The sequence below is a fragment of the Danio rerio genome, chromosome 20 (assembly GCF_049306965.1).
Source record: "Danio rerio strain Tuebingen ecotype United States chromosome 20, GRCz12tu, whole genome shotgun sequence".
Classification (NCBI taxonomy): Eukaryota; Metazoa; Chordata; class Actinopteri; order Cypriniformes; family Danionidae; genus Danio; species Danio rerio.
In genome coordinates, this window is record NC_133195.1 from 18,160,853 (window position 1) to 18,176,421 (window position 15,569).

Below are 15,569 nucleotides of genomic sequence, written 5' to 3' on the forward strand. Positions count from 1 at the left end.
CTAAGTGAACTTATTGAGTCCAAATGCTTTATTTCAGTGTATATTTGGAAATAATAAATATGAACTGGTTTCTTGCCTTTCATAGCCTACAGTACATGTAGATGTTGCAGTGATTCTGCATTTTTGTTCTTCATGAAATAACTATTTATGTTTGTCATTGTTATTTTTTATTTATTTATTCCAGTCCAGTAAATTTGAGCAATCGTGAAATGGTAGAATTTGATCTGTCCTGTTTGAACACCCAGTTGGCATTTGCAGAGAAGTTATAGAAGATTGGGAAAAGTCTGTGGTGTGCTGAAAGTAGCGCTTTGGGTTTTTCAGGCAAAGAAGCAGGAAGGAGGATGGGTGGTGGAAATCCCCGTCGCAGAGGATCTGCACACTCGCTGAGGAATTCAACTGCGTTTCTGGAGCAGTGAAGATGTCTTTTGCAGAAACCAGTTTTTGTGGTTTCTGCTGTTTGGAAAGTTTCAGATTAATTTTCAGTTGCTTACAAAGTGCCATTTTTGCTCCTGTGGTATTAAATGTGGAACAAAGTACAGTAAATATATTTAATTATTAGCAATAAGTAATTAATTTTAAAGTTAATGCATGACATAAACAAAAAATATCTATATTTACATGCAAAGACAGTATTGTTATTAAGGTTAATGGGCTTTGCTTAAATAAGCACAAGACTTTTTAAAAATATGTTTCACTGTAAAAATTATCTGTTAATTAACAGGTTCTGTATTTTATGATTCACATGTGTTTCTGTTTGTGCACTGCTTTACAGGACCTTGATCTCTGCTTACAACTCATAATGTTACAAACTCAACAATACAAACTAATAAAAGTATTTTATTGACATTTTAGTAGTTTAAAATAATATAATGTGTAAGAAATAATATATAAAGAAATAATTCTGTAAAATAACAGAAACGTATTGTAAACAGCTAATTTTTCCAGCGTTTAATTATGTTATAGATATTGGGGAATAATCTACATTTTCAATCTAGCTTGTTTATAAACATTCTAATTTTTGTTCATAATACATTAGTTCATTATAAAACTTCACATGTGAAAATAATATTAGGTTTTGCAGAAGTAAAAAAATAAAAAACATGTTATGTATCATGATCAGCAATTTTAACAAAATAGTTAATAATAATAAACGAAATAGTTGTTGCTTAAGCAAGTGTAACAGGCGTGTCATGTTGGACCAAATGCGCCTCTTAAGACATATTCTTGTCTAAGACATGTTCCTAGTCACTGAATGTTTTTACAGTATTATGGCACTCAGTCACACTTTGTAGAAAGAATTTAATTGTATGTATGCCATACAATAAATAAAACAGCTTTTTTTATTACTATATGATCCAAATAAAGCAAAACAAAACCTAACAATACAAGTTTAGTGTAAAATGATTTTAGCAATGATACATTATATATTATATAAACAGTTGAAGTCAGAATTATTAGCCCCCCAAATGATGTTTAACAAAGCAAGGAAATGTTCACAGTATGTCTGGTAATACTTTTCTTCTTCTGGAGAAAGTCTTATTTTTTATTTTGGCTAGAATAAAAGCAGTTTTTAATAAAATAAAAAACATTTAAAGGTCAAAATTATAAGCCCCTTTAAGCTATATTTTTTTTCGATAGTCTACAGAACAAACCATCATTATACAATAACGTCTAACAATAATGACTCATCTTCAACCACCCCAACTCACACAATATGGTCATTTCAAAGTCTGAATGTTCTAAGGCCGTACTCACACTAGGTACAGTTGCCTCGAACCGGGCCAAAGCACGCTTGTCCCCCCTCCAGTCTCCCCCGACGGCCCACACTCACACCACATATTCTACATATTCTAAATTAAGTTAATATGGGAAACCATGGCTTGGTGAAAACCAAAGTTATTATAGAGTACAGTAGTCATTTACATTTATAATAATGCCCTAACCTCTAATTAGTAATGATATTGTCTTAACTCAAGGGTGTACATCTAAGCGGGACTAACTAAGAGTACTTTAGAACGAGCATGCTAGTAGCGGCCATCTAAAAGTATTAGTCAATTACCTCTGTTTAATATTCAAGACTGACCAGAGTGTAATCGTGAGGGACGCCTTCATCCGGGGCGATTACTCTGAGCGACATGAACACCCGAATGAACGGATGTGATAGTTACTAGTGAAGACAAAAGGTTCAAACATTTATCTAAATTATATAGTTATATAATCTTCTTAATGTTTTATGATTGGAGTCAGATAAAACCAAAGATAAATATATTAATATTCTAAACCACCTCATACTAAAATTGGAGTCAGATATGAGTTATATTTAAAGATGAATTAACATTGTGCACTGGAAAGACCGAACAGGCATTGAACCTTCATCCACCAGTGGACACCGGCATTGGACCAACTGGCTGGACCCTACAGCATCATGTGGACAAAATCCAAACATCAGTGTGTGTGTAGGATCAGGATTGTAATAAAAGGAAGTTTTCCTAATCACACAGCTGGGGCTAATGTTTGTGTACAGCTATTTTAAGCCATGGAGTCTCTGCACCGTTCATTCATGTCTATTTAAAAAAAAAATAAAAAATCCCAGTATCACACACTTTTTTGCAGCTGTCTGACGCAAAGCTGTGGCAGAAAAGGTGAACAATTTAGTGTGTGACGAGTCTAGACGGATGTAAAAAATAACCCAGAATCCCTCTGCTAGTTTAGAAACAAATGTTTTGCAAAGGGCACAAGGATGTGGTGTGTGACCTATTTTTAGAAGTTACTGAACTGTGGTATGTGATGCATTCTGGGGATTAAATGCATTTGTGTTTACTGAAAAAAATGGTGAGCTCCAATTCATCTGTGGCATTAAAGCCGATTTTGTTTTCATGAAAATATCCAAAACCACTAGAACACGGATCTATATTTGCTGATTACGTACTTATATTGATCCAAATGTTTCAAAGATTGTCCAAGTCCATAGTTTTAGAAATAGGCAATTTTTACTAGTGACACATTTTTGACTTTTATTTTGTATTTTAATTTTTTGTGTGTGTTTTAGCAGAGAAACACACACAAATGCTTTAATATTTTGTGTTTTATTAGACTGCACAGAGCAGCATTAAAACAGAACTGTATAATGTGTTCACTGTAATCAAACATCGCTGATACTTCAGCATGTGATCATGAGCAGAAAAACGGTGGACTGTGGCATAATAAAAGCTCTGCTGCTTGCATTAACAGCTTTCAGTTTAAGGCTGATTTATACTCAAAGCGCTCACTAGTTCGCTTGAGCGCACACAGATACTGTGACTTCATTGCAGTGTTTGCCGAGGTTTACTTTGTGTATGCGCGACATGATTTCGGCATACATTTCTGAATAGATTTTCAGACATGTCTGAAAAAGAAATGTGTTTTATTTTACTTTCATCTTGAACAGAAACTTTTACATCTTATGTAATGTCTGAGAGTATGTGGTTTACATGAACTAAATTTAGTAATTTTTAGTCATAATTTAGTTCTGTTTGGGGCCAATTTAGAAATATTATGTTATGAATTTCCACATTTTTAAAAAAAATTTTATCTCACAATACACATTTTTTATTTACATTTTTACACATTTTGTGAATTGTTGGAGATTAGATTGTCTTTGTGAAATAATGTTTGACAATGATGAGTGTTGTTCTTTAAATGTGTGTGAGTGTGTGTTTTTAGGAAGAACATCAACACATCATGTGTCTAATCACATTTCTCCTCTGTAGTTCCCAACTGTCCTAACATTAGGACCAATTAAATGATAAATTAAATCTGTTTATTAAGGTCTGTATATTTGCATATATTCTGTGCATCAATTTCATTATTACGTATTTTGCCTTTCTAAATCCCTGCATTAGTTCATAAGTGAATGTTAACATCAGTAAAACATTTGTCTTTTATGATCGTTTTAACATCAGTTTAACATTTTTTCGAACATATTTTCTTCTTATTTAGATTAGGCCATAACAGATGCAAGATGAGCTCACTAACCTAGAGGAATGTTACCCTTTTAAAGACAGCATGCTGCAAGACTCACCAATCATGTTCCCCACACAAATAGAGAAAACAGCAAACCACACAAAAACACAGAGGGTGAGGATTGTAGAGGGTTGTAGAACATGATAGCTCAAAAATGTAGAATAGCTCAAAATGACCACACAAAGTATATAGAAATCTTATGCTTTAAATTAAAAGTCCCCTGGGCCCTTATAGTGTTTTATGAGAAATAGCTTGAAATGTACATTTTAAAAACAATAAATCAATAAAAGAAACTTATTCAATATTAATCATCACTAAACATCACAGACAGTGATGGGTTGCAGGTTTATTGAATTAATTTATATTTTTTACTATTAAAAAAAAAAAAAAAAAAAAAACATTCTGGCAAACCAACAGCATTAATGTACTTTGATCTCTGCCCTGACAAATCTGTTGTTGGAATTTTAAATTTGACAGTTTCTGAAAATGACTTAATACTGTATTTTATACATTTTATACATATATAAAACATAAAAAAAGGTGAAGCTAAGCGGCATTTATTATGCTGGCCTCTTTCTGACACCACACAGTAAACACAGTTAACGTTGCCATCTGCTGGCTCTTTGGAGAAACATTTGTATATAACGGTAAATGCACCCAATTTCATCTGTTTTGGCTCATAGACTGTAATAAAGTGAATGAACTTCAGAAACAATGATATCTTTGGTATCGTTGCAGGAAGAAAAATCTTTTTTCTCTGCCATTTCCTGTTTTTTTTCTAATGGAGTCATTACAGAGCCTTTCAGCCAATAAGTTGAGAAGAACTTGCCATGAATAGAACACAGCGGAATTCCAATAGAGTGGAGGAACTATGACGCCAATTTCTTGAAAGTCAATGGCTTTTTTGAATGGGGTTTCAGTAAAATCACTTAAATAAGGTTCGTGGCTTACAAACTCAAGACACTTTCAAGTTTTATTCTACGACATAAAACACATCAGCTACAGCACACTCTTGCTTTATTAAATCGGTTATGCTTCCTTAAAAATACGGTTGGTTTTTAATTTTTTTTAAATTTTTTTATTGTAGTATTTACTAACATAGTACAATAGAATACATCTCACAACAGTTATGAACATAATAAAAATAAATAAAATAAAATGAAATAAATTCTTTCAGTTATACAATGTATAAATATGCCAGGGGTAGAAAAAAGAATAGGTAAGATAATGATAATTATATAAAAAAAACTTATTCACTCAAATAAAATTTACATAATGCCTCATATGTTTTTTTAGCTTTTCTGTTTTTTATGTTACATAATGTAGTACCATATTGTTTAATCTCCTTAATAAAATGAACACAATTTGGCTTAGCTTTGGCCCATTTCTTCACATGGATATGGTATTTTCCAAGTAATATTATTAGTTGTATAAGAAAACATGTTTTTGAATCAATTCCATCTTGTACAAAAGCAAGTATGACATCATATAACCCAATTTGTATTAGTGTACCAAATGTCCTTGAAATAAAGTTAGAAACATCAATCCAAAATAATCTTGAGTATACACATTGAAAAAAAAGATGAGTAACAGATTCTTTAATAATTCCACAAAAATCGCAAAAGTTTTCTCTATCAACTCCAAATCGTTCAAATAATTCTTTTACAGGATAAATTTGGTGTAAAATTTTAAATGATACCTGTCTTACTTTATTACTTATAAAAAACTTATTTGTTAGTAACCATACTTTTTTCCACTCAATGTTTCGAAATTTTGATGACCAGAAGACTGTTGAAGATGGTATTTGATTCTTTTTTAATACACTTCTAATATATCTATTACTACATTTATCTTTAAGAATGTTAATATCACCAATATATAAAACATCATCACTTGTCTTTGGCTGTTGGTCCACATTGTATATTGAATTACGTAACAGTGATACAACTTTATTTGGTATTGCATCAAAAATAACAGCATATTCTTTTGGTTTTACAGGAACTTTAATTTTTTTAAGGAATTCCGAGTATGAAAAAAGCAATCCATGTTCGTCATGTAATTGACTGACTGTACATATTCCATTGTCATACCATGACTGAATAAATATAGACTTCCTTTTGTACAAGATATCTTTATTATTCCACAGAAAATACAGATGAAGTGTAAAAATATGTTTATAGACCAACTGCCAAGCCAACAATGCCTGCTTATGAAAACTTGCCAATTTAATAGGGATTTTATCAATAGAGAAATTACATTTTAAAAGAAAATTTATGCCACCCAAAGAGTTAAATATAAAATTCGGAAAGATATGCCACAAAGTTTCTTTATTTTTAATGTATTCAATTATCCATTTTATCTTAAATACCTCATTGAGATCTGTAAAATTTAACACTTCAAGGCCTCCAAAGTCTTTGCTGTTATTTAAAATATCTTTTTTTAAATAGTGAGCCTTTTTACGCCAAATAAAGTCATAAAGAATTTTATCCAATTCCTTAACAACATTTTTTGAAGTTTCCATTGACAATAATATATATACAGACCTTGAAATTCCTTCTGCCTTAGACAGCAACACACGACCATATAAGGACAGATCTCTCATTAAACACATATTATATCTGTTTTTGATCTTTTCAATGGTGGGTTTAAAATTTAATTCATTTCTTTGTTTCAAATCCTTGCTTATTATTACGCCGAGGTATGTGACAGTGTCTTTTATTGGAATACCACTAACTTCTTTTAAGGGACAGTCTTTAAGAGCAAACAAAATAAATTTAATCTTATTCATCCTTAATCCAGAGACTTCAGAAAATTCCTCAATACAATTAATAACACTCTTCACTTCTTTACTATTTTTTTCCAAAAATTGTAGTGTCATCAGCTAATTGACTGAGTTTTATTTCTTTGTCAAACACTGAAATTCCTTGAAAATTTGCTTTTTTAATATGAGTAGCCATTACTTGTGCAACTAATAAAAAAGGAAAAGGCAATATAGGGCAACCTTGCCTTATCCCACGGCTCATTTTAAATCTTGGACAAGTCCCATGAGATAATTGGACTGAGCTATTACAACCATTATAAAGAGTTTGAATTGCATTTTGAAAAAAAAAGCCAAAGCCAAAAAATTCAATAACTTTGAATATAAAAGAGTGTTCAATAGTATCAAACGCTTTATAAAAGTCAATAAATAATATTAAACTGTCCTCTAGTATAAAATGGTTATAGTCAATTAGATCAAGAATTAATCTAATGTCATTTCCAATAAACCGTCCCTTCAGAAAGCCTGATTGTTCTTGATCAATTATCATATTTAAAGATTTTTTAATTCTTTTGGCCAATATCAGAGAGTAAATTTTGTTATCATTGTTTAACAAACTAATTGGTCTCCAATTTTCTAAGTACAATTTGTCTTTATTAGATTTTGGTATTAGTGTAATTACTCCTTGCTTTATTGAAGCTGGAAGCTCTCCAATTATAACTGATTCTTTATAAACAGCAAGTAAAAAAGGTGCAAGAATATTACCAAAAGTATTATAAAATTCCCCTGTCAACTCATCACTACCAGGAGATTTATTTTCTTTAAGACTATTTATACAATCTATTACTTCTACTAAATTTAAATCTTCATCACATGAATTTCTAAAATCAGAGTCAATTTTATTAGTATTTTCTGATAAACTGCTAAAGAAAAGTTCTATATTAGTGGGTTGATTAAAGGAACTATATAATTTACTATAAAATTGAGATACATAGTCAAAAATCTCCTTAGGATTTTCATTGATAAAATTATTTATTATTAATTTGTTAACAGATGAAATTTCCCGATTCCTTTTTCTAAGCTAAAAAAATATTTAGTATTCTTTTCTCCGGCTTCCATCCATTGTTTTCTTGACCTAAAAAATGCACCTTTTGCTTTTTCTTCATAAATATTGTCTAGATCTTTCTGCAATGCTGTAAGTTTTAATACATCATTGCTTGACATATCTTGGTTACTTCTGCCCATAATAGAATAAATTTCACTAATTATCTTGTTTTCATTTTCATTTTTTATCTTTGCAATAGACTTTCCATAGGATATAGCGAGTTTTCTTATTTCAAATTTAGTTTGTTCCCAGTATTTTCCATACATTTGGGTCATACATGCCTGTTTCCAATATTTCATAATTAAGGTTTTAATTTGACTCTTTACTTTTCAGCAAATTATTGTTTAATTTCCAGTATCCCCTCCTAACGTCTGACTGATGGCCTGAAATACAAATTTTTATTGATATGCCCTTGTGATCAGTTAAAACAGATGGTTCAATATTCACATATTCTACTTTTTCTTTCATACTTTCTGATATAAGCCAAAAGTCAATACGCGATTGGAGAGATCCATCCTTATTAGACCAAGTATATGCTAAGGAATTTGTATTCTTATACCTCCAAATGTCAACTATATTTAACCTTAAACATATGTTGCTTAATTCATTTGCATTATAGTCAATTTTCGGGGGCAATCTATCTTGTTGTCCATCAAAAATAGTGTTAAAGTCACCACCCCAAATAACTTCAGCTGAAGGGGATTTTAATTGCAAGTTATTAATATGACCTTTAATATATTGAAAAATTAATCCATTTTTTTATTGTTGGTGGCATAAATATTTACAATAATAAATTGTACCTGGTTTATTTCAACAAGTAGAATGACTCAATGGCCATTATCATCCGATTTTTGAGTTATTGTCTTCCCTAAAAACTTATCCTTTAAAACAGCGACACCTGCTGATCCATTTGAAGCGCCAAAAGAAAACCAAATGTCACAACCCCATTGACTCTTCCAAAAAGACACATCTTCTTTGCAGGCATAAATTTCTTGAATAAAGCAAAAGTCAGCCTTTTTACTTTTACAAAACAGAAACAAAGCCTTTCTTTTTAGCAAATCTCGTATACCCCTGGCATTAACAGAAAATAATGTTATTGACATAACTCAAACAAAATAAACAATCCTTAATTATAAAAAAAACAATCAAGTGAACAAGTGAACAACAACCGAATAAGGTTTAAGAGTGTTGAGAGTGTATAACGGGTAAAAAATTCCCTCCGTTTTTGAAAAATCAGTCACGTTAACTTAGTCCTGAAATCCTTTTCGCTTTGATTAAAAAAAAATAATAATAAATGACCTCCTTTGTTTTGTTTTTTTTTTTCTTCTGTGTACCACAAAACAAAGTAACTATTTTTTATGGAAAATGTTATTGAAATTATCAGTAGCAAATATGTATACATATAAAGAGAGAAACGAAAATAAATTATATAAAGAGGTCACATCATTAACAAAATTACATTCTAATGTAGCTAGAACTTTTTGTGTTACAAAAAAATCAGTGTCCAAAACCTATATTTAGAGCAATTTATATCTTAATTTCTTTGCCATCAACTATTGCCTTGAGTCCAACAAAGAAGGCCTTTTTTCCCTCTTTCCTGGCTTTGTCGATTGACGGCCAAAGGAGATTCCGCGTAGCCCTGTTTTTAATCGTGAAGTCTTCTTTGAAGTACATCTTGTTCTTCTTGAGAAAGTCATTTCCCTTGGCTCCTTTCCATGTGAGGTCTCGCGCTGTTCTGGAAGTGAATCTTATTATCACTGGCCTTGGTTTCTTTCCTTTGCCGCCGTCTGCACTGGATCTTCCAACTCGATGAGCAATGTCCACATTACTTGCTACAAAATCACGCTCTTGCTCGACGACCACCTCTTTGCAAATTTCCATTATTCGCGCCTTGACATTCTCATCTGGACGCTCAGGCATCCCTTCCAAACGAAGATTCCATCTCCGGCCGTAACGATCCTGCTCATTCATTCTGTACTCCAATTCAGAGATGCGCTTCAGATTAGCTTCATTTTTTGTTTTTTAACTCTTCGTTCTCCTTCCGAATGTCGAATATTTCTGAATGCACCGCCTCTAGGGCTTCTTTCAATAAGTTGATGCTATTCGAATTTTCTTTAACCATGTCTTTTATTTCTTCAGATGACTGTCGAATTATTTGAATGATACTTTGCTGTACCTGGCTTAATGTGAGGTCATCCGTTGCATCACCTTTTGCCACCCTTTTCGTTGGAGGTGCTTTGGATGGGGTACTCGGAGCAGAATCATTTTCTTCTCCTTCTTTGCCATGACAACTATATGAATGAGTTTCACTAATGAGCCTTTTTTCCGTCGATCGCTGAAGTTCAATGTCCATCTTTACGGAGTCAGACAAGTCCATGGTAACTTTCAGGAGTTTTCAATACGAGTAAAAAAACATGTAAAAATGACTACTCAACTGAAACACGTTCTAACCACTGATATAAAACTTAAAAAAAAGTGTGACTGATTAATTACATCGAAATCTGTAAGATACCCGCTTTTATTTTCAGAGCCAAAGCATGTGCGTCTAATCAAGCCACCATCTTGCGCCGCCTCCGACTCTTTTTCAAAAATACGGTTGCTATCAAGTTGCTAAATGGGACTACAGACGGTGTCGGAGACATTATACGTCATCAAGCTTAGCTAGTCTGGAGTGCAGCTTGCTTGTGTTGGGCATTTGGATTTGTCTGTTATTTAAGTATTTTCATGAATAGTATTTAATAGTTTGTAGTATTTTTCTAATCGGCGATTCATATTGTGTGTAGATAATGCCTTCAAATGTAAAGGCTGTCGAGACAGATTAATATGTTGATCATATATTTTAATTGAAAAATATTATGAAGATACTGCTCACCAGTACAGCTTGTCTATTTCCTGCTCTCAGTAATGCAAACGTGTGAATAAATGTGTAAAAATACACACATATCAATGTTTGATGAAAGTACAGATTTCCCCCTTCGTTATTTTTATAATTACAGAAACAACATACAGATAACAAGAGATGAAGGGTATTTTAAATTTCAGTTGAGGAAAAAAAAAAGTTTAGGTTTGTAACAAAATTCTAAAATGACATTATTGTGTTTCCCCCTCATCATGTTTATTGAAACATGCAACATTTGAATTCAAAGTGTTTGGACGACCTTCAATTCCAGGTAAGGAAAAAAAAAAAAAAAAAAAAAAAAAAAAAAAAATATATATATATATATATATATATATATATATATATATATATATATATATATATATATATATATATATATATATATATATATATATATTTTTTTTTTTTTTTTCTTTTTTTTTTTCAGATGTATGTATGTGAGATTCACACATTAAGAAACAGTCATGTTTTGCGTTTCTTCAACTAACTTCATAGATATATACACTAGATGTCACCTGGCCTAATGTTGTCTATTGGACGGAATGCGTCAATAGCGCCGCCATCTTGCTACAGGGTAGCGCTCCTTTGAAATGAATGCGGGACCAATGTACAGTGGAAGACTGTGGCCATCCAAAGCCAGAGATATACACATATACACATATATCTATGATCGGGAGTTTTCCTGGATGTTAGTATGTAATTTTTTTTCTAATTACGAAAATTATAATTTTACATCACTTTTCTAAATTGATGGATCAGTGACCGCACGGGCATTCCTGACAAAAAGCTTGTGTTTGTGTGTACAGAAATTTACTATTCACCCTCCCTGTTAAATTTGATTTAATCATGTCCTGAAACACAGCCCTCTCCTCCTTTCACTTCTTATACTGACGGAGAGAGCGATTCGTTTGTGAATGAATCCCCCGAACGACTCTTTCACTAACGTTAGCCGACAATAATACAAGTTTCTGGCAGCGCAGCATCTCGTTGTCATATTTATTTTGCATTGTTTGCTGATTTTATTAAACAAAACTAGCATAAGCCGAGTGTTTAGTGCGAGTTGGAGCTGCTTTGTCTTATGGTGAAAGCAGTAAGTGACTGTTATCATCAATATCGTTACCTCATTAGCACAAAAGTTCAGAACATACAAAAACAGAAAAAAACGTAATATTACCTGTGAAATGTTCTGCCTTTGTGCTTTGTTTTCTTTGTTTGCTCGTTACTACACCTGTAGACAGCGCTAAAGTCCCGCATCTTCACGTAATAACACTGTCTTGACTAGTGCGGTTGAATGACATTTGTCCTGGGAGCACTGTACCAATGTGGCGGCGCTGATAGCCCCTTTCACACAGTGATACCGGTAAATATCTGGAAAATTTCCGTAACGACTTTACCGGTATATTCAAAAAAGCGCTATTCACACAGGCGAGGACGTTACGGAAATTTTCCGGAAAAGAGCATTCACACATCCATTCCAAAATACCGGTAAGTTCTGACATCATTCACCACAAATGAGCTTTAAACGGCTGCGCTTGTATTTGTAAACATTTGACTAAATTACAAACTCTGTGGATAATCAATATTGTGAACAACTTTCGCAGGATCACTTTCGCATGTCGAGATGTTCATGATATGTGCGTGTGCTGGCGCTCACAGGCTGTTTCGCAGGCACACGCAAAGCTTGAAGGTAAACAAACAACGGCTTGTCATAAGCATCTCATCGATGATTATTTATACAGTTGGCATTAAGAAGAACATATAAACGTGATCTGACTAACTTCTAGCAGCTAAATGTGTCTGGAAAAATATTCAAAGGCTTTTATTCTCATAAACCGCACGTGAATGCGTCTGACTGTTGTGATTGGCTAAAGCAGACGTCTCACGTCAGCACGTTCAAGACGTGCACGCGCTTATTACGGCAATCTTCCTTCTGCATTCACACAGCGCAGCATTCCGGCAAATTGCCGGTAATGTTACAACTTCTCTTTCCGGAAAATAGCCAGAACGAATTTACCGGTATTTTCAAAAAGGACCTGTTCACACATACAACCTTTCCGGAAAATTGCCGGCAATTTTCCGGAAAGGTTTGTATGTGTGAAAGAGGCTATTGACGCATGCTCAGGGTCCCTATGCGATATCTAGTGTATACATCTATGAACTAACTTTACTCTTCTTCTGTATATTACAACAACTCCTTTAGTAACTCAGTAAGTCCCCCTACTGCACTTCATTGTATTAGCACTTAACATCCACAAAAAAATGTAACCCTAACCTAAACCAGCTACAATGTTCAGAGTAAGAACAAAGATTTCCAGGCACACATCCTGTAGTTTGTTGATATGAAAATAGAGAGTTATCAGGAACCATATGCTTTCTTTATTTTAGCTTGCACGTGCTCGGCTGCTCATAACATCACTAACTTGTACAACCCGGTTAAGGATATTGTGTGTTCATCTGGGAACAGGAAAGACCATATATGAACATAGCAGTTATCTACACATCCAAACATCTGCATCTTCAAGCTTGACCTGGATCTGCTTCATTAGGTCTATGTCAGCCCTACTGTCTGTAAATTGAATCTACAGGATTGTGGGTTTTTTTTATGAGCAGGGAAAGATTATACCTACTGTATGTAGCCTTTCAAAATTGATATGAAGGAATCTGAGTAGTAAGAAGGGCTTCTCACAGCCTAACCCCTGGCCATTGTTGTTCTAAACAACTGTTTTAGCAACAGGTACTTAACTAAAAAGGTCAAGAACAGGTAATTCATTCATTCATTTTCCTGTCGGCTTAGTTCCTTTATTAATCCGGGTTCACCACAGCAGAATGAACCAACAACTTATCCAGCACATCTTTACACAGCGGATGCCCTTCCAGCCGCAACCCATCTTTAGGAAACATCCACACACTCATTCATACACACACTCATACACTAGAGCTGATGAACAGGCTCCACACATTTTATGTTAAATCTAAATAAAAACATTGAATAGTTTTTATTAACATTGTGTCGATTTTTCTGTTAAAATTTACTAATTTCTTTAAGTACTTTTTGTGGTTACGCAATTTAAATGACTAATTTTAAATAAGCTAATTTGATTAATTGTTACTCAATCCAGATATGTTGAATTTAATTAATAATATTGCTTGTAATCTGTTGCCTCAAATTTATTGAGTAGATATAGGGTATTATTTTTTACAGTGGCATGTCTTGAAGAATTCCTTTTTGGTCTCCTCATTAACACCATAATCAGTTTATGTGCATCCAAACTCGGCCATGGAGGAGCGATGTCCTACAGAGTTTACTTCCAACCTGCTTTACCACACCTGCCAGGAAGTTTCTAGTGGCTGTTTCTCAATATGCGTTCTTCAGCGGTCTTGCGTACTCGTGTTCTCGTGCAACGTCATCATCAGCTGCCCAAGTTCAGTTCCAATACTCAAGACCGCAAGTACGGAGGACGCGTGAAACTTCCCGGATGTGATCTTGATATCGAGGACGCACTGATGCAGACTTGAGCACCGAACTCGCACTGGAAGTCCCAGAAGTCATTGCGACTGGAGATGGGAAGCGCAGCATTTTATTTAGATTTATTATTAAAGTTCAGAGATATCACTTATTTACCTCAGGAGTTTCCCTAAATGACACCGTGAAAGTAAACATTACCATGGACATCTTAATAAAGAAATAAAAACATTAAGGATGTTTGTTTGCTGAAATTCGTATTAAAATCTGTTTTATTTATATTGTGCAACATATATTTATAATGTTTTATGCAATTTTGAAAAGGGGAAAAACAATAAATCGTTGTATGAAGGCTGTAATGTTTAAATAATTTACCATTTAAAACACGTGAAGGTCACGTGACCATCAGGAAGAACGCAGCATCTCAATTCTCAAAGGACGCGTTCTCTGCCCTCGCGGTCTCCTGAGTTCGTTCTTCCGAGGACACCTGGCAAGACCGGTCTTCACAAGAACGCAAGTCCGTTCTCTGCGTTCTTGGAATTAAGAAACAGCCAGAGTCTAGTAAGAGCTTGATTAGTTGGTTCAGGTGTGCTTTATGGTTGGAGCTAAACTCTCCAGGACACAGGCCCTCCAGGACAGAGTTTGGACACCCTTGCTCTAGAATGACTTAGATGTTCCAATAAGAGAAGACTGGATAAAGCAATTCACTAGAATAAATATGACTTTTTTTATTTGTATTGTATTTCATATAAGATTGAGTGCCTGTGGATGGTTGGATAAAGTCTTAAAAAGTATTTTTTCTATTTAGGGCTGGTTATAACTTTTTAAATTAAGCTAGGTTAGAAAATCATTGACTGCTATAGTTTGAATTCAAAAAAACAAGACAACCACTTGGCTTACTGCTAGTTGGTCAAACCTCTTAAGACAGATTTTTTAAATGCTTAGTTCTTGACCCCAAAATGAGACCTGATCAGATATGCTTGAACATGATTTCTAAAGATTTCAAATTCAGACATGCTGAGATCATTGTCTTCATCCGTCATGCAAGGCATGGGAAATTGATGCTTCGTAGGCTTAAAAGTCTTAAATCATATAAGCGATAGTCATATATTTTCTGAAAATTGTCATTGTCATTCTTTAGCTCATAGCCTGGGGCATAAGGACTCGTGTTAAAAAACGGGTTTATGACTGCATTTGAAAACTACTGGTAAGGCAGGTTTCAGCAGGTATAGCGTCAAATAAAATGAGCTTTTTTTGAAACCGCTTCTCAGGGTTAACGAGAAAGCTGCCGGGCTAAATAACACATCACTCACAGCAGTAACAAATGGAAAACACATCTCCG